Genomic DNA, 6000 nt, shown 5'->3' with positions numbered 1-6000 from the left:
AGTGAGGTGGTTCAACTAGATGGACTCCAGCTCTAAATCTATGACCCTGTAATTTGTCTCCATCACATTTCACCTTCTTAGAGCTGGTCTAGTTTTAGTCAATAGTCAAACATTTATTAGGCACCTACTCTGTGCAGGCACCATGCTGTTAAAAGATCTTGACTATTTGGGGATCCCGTCATCCAGTGGGTCAGCTGTCCTTCCCAGCTTGGTGACATCTGCAGATTGGAGGAGGGTGCCATGTCTGCCTTTCTCTGAGTCACTGAGAAGTATGTAAATAGCAAAACATCGACTGTGTGCACAGGGATGTGATAGTTGTTGGAAGGAGGAAAGTTTAGATAACACACAGTCCTTGGAGCTTAGAGTCTGGAAGAATATCAAGAAAAATACTAATAGCAATACTATAATCAGCTGAGTGTACAACAAGACTACCGATTCTGCTTACTATAGGAAGGAATGTGCTAGTAATTGAACTATCGAAAAGTAGAATGAGCTGCCTTGTTAAGATGTCAGTTTCCTGTCACCAGGGGTGGTCAAACAAAGACTGGATAACCACCTGTTAGGAATGTGTTAGAGGGCATTCATCTCCTCTAAATCTAGGCACCAAGTTAAACCAAATGTTTGCTAAGGTCATGGGCTCCTAGACCAGTGGCTGGAAGGGACCTAAGAGGTCATCTAGTCTGACTCCTTTATTTTGCAGATGAGAAAACAGTCTTATGGAGGCCAAGTGACTTGTCCAAGGTCACAGGTCATAAGCAACAGAGACAGGATTTAAACCCGGGAAATATGATCCTAAATCTTTCCACTGTCTTACCCTAGAGCTGGTTCAATTCCTAGTGGATCATAATTCTATGCTTCACAAATGCCAGATTGATTTAACATTTATTAAGCACTTAATGTTCATAAGGAGCTGTGCTCATTACTGAGAATACAATTCTGAGTTAAGATTCTAACCAGCCTCCAAGAGCTTTTAGACCAATGGGAGTGGGTGGCAGAGGGCAGAGGGGAGCAGGGGAGAAGAGACACGTACACAGACGACTCTTACGCAAGGGAGATGGTGGTCCATGCACAACAAAAGTCCAGGCAAAGCACTAGGAAAAATTTTAGGAGAGGGAAATTGTGCTGCTTGGGAGGCAGGGGGAAGTACATTTAGGAGGGTCACTGGGGAAAAGGTGTCACCTGAACTGGACCTAGGACCCTGCCAAAGGTAAACTGGAGGCAGGGCTGTGACATGCTTTCTAGCCACTGGAATCACATTGCCCCAGTGACTAGCTTCTTTATGTATAAGCTATTGCTGACCTTGGCCAGACTAACTATCCACAAGGCTATCCCAGTTAATGTGGTTTTCTGAGTAGAATCCTGTCAGCAGCAGCCAGGAATCCATACCAGCCTTCTTAGGGCTTAGCATTATAGTTGTGTTGTAACTGAACTCACTTGGGAGAAAAATGGAGTCCAGCTTGTAATCACCATTTGTTTTAAAACTTTGTCAATATAACACACATTTTTTAAAAAAGTACCTACTGGGGCAACTAGGTGGCTAGAGCACCAGCCCTGAAGTCAGGAGGACCCGAGTTCAAATCCAGCCTCAGACACATAACACTTACTAGCTCTGTGACCCTGGGCAAGTCACTTAACCCTGTTGCCTAGCCAAATAAATAAAAATAAAAGTACCTACTATGTGCAGAGATGGCCACTAGCTAGGAGGAATTTGAAATAGAAAAAGTATAGCACACACCTCTGGAAGCTGCCTTTCCAACTTGGCACTCACAGGTGAGGTCCCCAAAGGATGGTTGCTGCTTGAAGATTCTAGGGAACCCTGTGGATCTGTATTTCTAAAGCTATGGCTCATGAGCCCCCACCAATGGATTTGTTACTAACAACGAGCCAACAGACATAATTAATTCAACGTAAAAGCATTCATTAAGATGGCATATGAAGAACAGATTGTTGTACAGTTATGTTCAACTCTTTGTTTCCCCCATTTGGGGTTTTCTTGGTGAAGATACTGGAGTGGTAAAAACAGAAGCTACCAACTTGGGGCACCTTCCCTGACAAACACAAGTGTCCATGGGAAAAGTGGGCACAAATTTCAAGTATAATGGTGGTGAGGCACACACAGAGAACCCATATAACCAGGGTAACTCACGTCTCCAAAACCCTGCCTCAGCATCCTTTTTCTCCTCATGGAGTTTTCACAGACCTTACCTCTTGATCTTCTGGGCTAGTTCTCCCCTGAAACCACAGTTGACTCTCTTCTCTGGTTCTTGAAGCTACCTCTTTTCTCTAGCCATTGCCTTTTTGTGTCTCTCTGACTAGAGAGTGTTTCCCATCTCTCTGCTGAGTGTATCGACTATGTCCAAAACTCTTTTGAGCTGATTAACTACTGGGCAGGGTGTCTCTTACTGGGAAAATAACTCTGGTGCTAGACATAACAGCTAATGGAGAGAAAGGAGGAGAAAAAAACAATCCCTCCTCCCCACTCTCTGCTGTAGGACAGTGGTTGCACCAACGTGCTGCTGGTATGGATCCTTGAAAAGCCGTGAGTTCAGTCTCTTAGGAATCCAGGCATCACCCTCCCAATGGCATTCACCTTTATGACCCAATCCAAGAAAACTTTTCCTACTTCCTAAAGGGATAATGGGTGCTAACACCTGTGAACTTTGTTAACCCATCCATACCTCAACACCTTAGTTATCTGCCTTTTGCCTTCTATGTCTATATCAAATGAGGGTAATCTGGGAATTGATTGACCAGAGACCTATCACCCCCAATATAATACTTCAAAGAAGTATAAAAGTACTTTCAATTGTAGTATTCATATTGGGACCTAGAAATGGGATTTATTGAATACCAACAGAGTGCAATACAGTAGGAAGAGCCTAGGTTCTAGAGACAAGATCTGAGCTCAGGCGAGCCACTGAGCCATCTCTGGGCCTCAGCGACCTTATCTGTAAAATGAGGCAATTGGTTTCTGAAGTTCCTTAGTTCTGTGATCCTCTTGTTCAGATCACAGAACCAGAAAGAACTTTCAGCCCACCAGGGCTCCCCCCACCCTGGTCAGCTGAAGGGAGTCCACTTCTGACCTCTCACAAACAATCAGGAGACATTTGGTCCTAAGACTAACCGCCACTAAGTGTTAGTGACCAGAAGCAAGTCCCTTTTCCAGTTCTTCCCTCAGTTTCCCCATCTAGAAAAATAAGGGATTGCACTGGTCAATCCCTGAGGATTCTTTGCATTGCTAACACTCTGTTACTGTTAGAAGCAGCAAGGTGGTGCTATGGATAGAGACTAGGTCTGGAGTCAAGAAGACCTGAGTTCAGATCTGGCTTTAGAGATTTGCCCAGGCTCACACCTAGCAAATAAGTCACTCAAACTCTGCCTGCCTCAGTTTCCTCAAGTATAAAGTGAGGATAATAACAGCACCTGCCTCCCAGGGTTGGTGTGGGACATTGAGAGGTAAAGTGCTTAGCACACTGCCTGGCACCTAGTAGGTGCTTCACAAATGCTTATTCCATCCACCCAATATTCCTAGTGTTAATCGAAGCACTTGAAAGGCCTGGTGAATACATTTTCAGTAGCCACAGGGTGCCTCCAGTCTTAGACTTGGAATCACAGCAGTCCTGTGACCCAGTGTACTAAATGCTTTGACTTTGGAGCTTGTAGTGAAGAAAGCACCCTCCTCCCATCCCTACATGGGAGAGCTCAGGGGCCAATCCTTGAAGAAAGCTAAGGATTCCAAGAGGCCAAGCTAAGGAAGGGCTGCATTGCAGCCCCGTGTCACAGGCAGCAAAGGACAGGGGATGGCCGATGGAACGCTGAGTTGGGGGAATCTCAAGTAGGCGGGTTCAGGGGGAAGGTGGGGTGTATCAAGTGTGATGATGTGGGGGGGGGACCCTGCTTTGTTTTACAAAGGCGATATTGCTCAAAGTTTTCTTTTTGAAAGTCACTGGCCAAGCTTGGGGGTGGGATGTGCTTCTAAGAAGTGGCTCTCGCCCCTTAAAGGACTGAAGCATCTTCTCAATGAACAGGAAAAAAGGTGGGCTAGAGCCCTACTGTGAGGAGCTTAAGGATAGCTGTCTGACCAAGGGGTTTGGGGGGGATCCACGAGGCAGCAGGGAGCCACTGAACATTCCTGAGCAGGAGATTGACCTAGTCAGCCCTGTGCTTTAGGAAGAGTGCACATTTGGCAGCTATGTGGGAGGAGGGAGGGGAAAGGAACAAGCACGTAAGTGCCTACTACGTGCCAGGTGCTGTGCTAAGTGCTGTACAGATATGAAGAGGATGACACGGAAAGGACATGATGGAAAAGAGAGAGAACATAAAGAGGGCGGCCAAGTAGAAGGTGATCGCAGAAGAAACGCAGACTACGGCCAACACGTCACAACTTCCTGCCAATGGATTTTTAAATCGAAGCAATGGGTCACATTCTCCCTTTTATACACTTACGTATTTTCTCTCTATTGATAATTTACGTTTGGAAAACATGTGAGACTTGGACAAAGATGGGACTCATGATAAAGGGACCAACTGTTGTAGCTCTTGTCATGACTGTGACGCTGCCTGTTGAGGCATCGAAGGATCACAGAACCTCGAGGTGGGAGGGTAATTCTATTTTCCTTGGTTTATATTATTGTTAATTCCCTTATCAGTCCAATTACTGGAAAGAAATTTTCCTTAAAAAGGGCATTTAAAAAAAAGATACTTACATTCCTTACTTAATAACAGGGCATATGTGTGTATATGTATGTATATGTACATAGATATAGATATATTCACATATATACACACACACTATATGTATACACATATACATATATGTATATATGTCCCTTAATAACAGGTTATAATAATTTATATAACATTGTAAGGTTTGCAAAGTGCTTTACAAATATTATTTGATTCTCATAATCCCTCCTTGGGAAGCAGGTGCTACTATTATCCCTCTCAATTTTACAGCAGAAGAAATTGAGGCAGAGAAAGGTGAAGTGACTTGCTCAGGGTCACAGCTAGTAAATGTCTCGTGCCAGATCTGACCTCAGGTCTTCCTTACCCCGAGTCCACTGCTCTGCCCACTGTGCCACCCGGCCACCTCGATGTTATCTACTGGCGGTGTTCTTGAGAAGGTGCATCCAAATCTCATTTGTGTACATGGACTTCTTTACACGTGTTTAGATATCACAGTCTTTGAAGAGTTTTATTGGGAATTCTTTTAGAAAACGAACCCTTAGTGTCTCCTTTGGACAAAAGGGAGATAGACCAGAGGGCCTCGGAAGACTCTCCCGGGTCTGAGCCTGTGAGCCTGGGGACGACTTGGCTTCATTTTCTTTCTCATTATGAACTCTAAGTTCTCTCCTAGCTCTGGGTCTGTGGTCAGCGGTGTGCTCACACATGTTTAACAACTGGTTCAGGCTGGGGGGGGGTGTGGTATGAACACACGACACACTTTTAAGTTGAATCTGAATCATTCATCGTCGTGTTCTGCCTCACTTTCTAAAGAAAAAACACCCAACAAAACAATACGTCTAGTCCTGGTTTGTGGCATTTGCCAATTTCCAAGGGCTCACAGTGCACATTTAACAATCAGCTCTCTGATCTGGTTCAGGCTGGCTCTGGCATACCTGTATCTGTGATCCTCTGTGATCCAGTGGATCTTCAAACATCATCAGTTTTGCCGACTGAAAAAAAACCAAGCGTCTAAATTCACAGTAGATAGGAGTTGGGCAAATAGCACAGAAAGAACACCAGAGGGCAGTGTTTCCACAGACAAGTCCTTTCTCCTAAGATCTTGGAGAATGCCTGAGTAACAAGCCCTACTGTGTGTGTGTGTCATTCATTCAGTAAACATTTGTTAAGCACCTATTGTGTGCTAAGCATTTTGCTAAGAGCTGCCACAGCAAGACCAGGGATGCCAGCCACCTCTTCAGGCCTGCCCCACCCGCTTTACTCTTACCTCTTTTGAGTGAAGACAAGAATCTCTTAACCTGATTTCAACATACACTG

This window comes from Phascolarctos cinereus, unplaced genomic scaffold (genome assembly GCF_003287225.1).
Source record: "Phascolarctos cinereus isolate Bilbo 61053 unplaced genomic scaffold, phaCin_HiC Scaffold_5;HRSCAF=322, whole genome shotgun sequence".
Lineage (NCBI taxonomy): Eukaryota > Metazoa > Chordata > Mammalia > Diprotodontia > Phascolarctidae > Phascolarctos > Phascolarctos cinereus.
The sequence above is the reverse complement of the archived record's forward strand: the minus strand, read 5'-3'. Positions refer to the sequence as shown.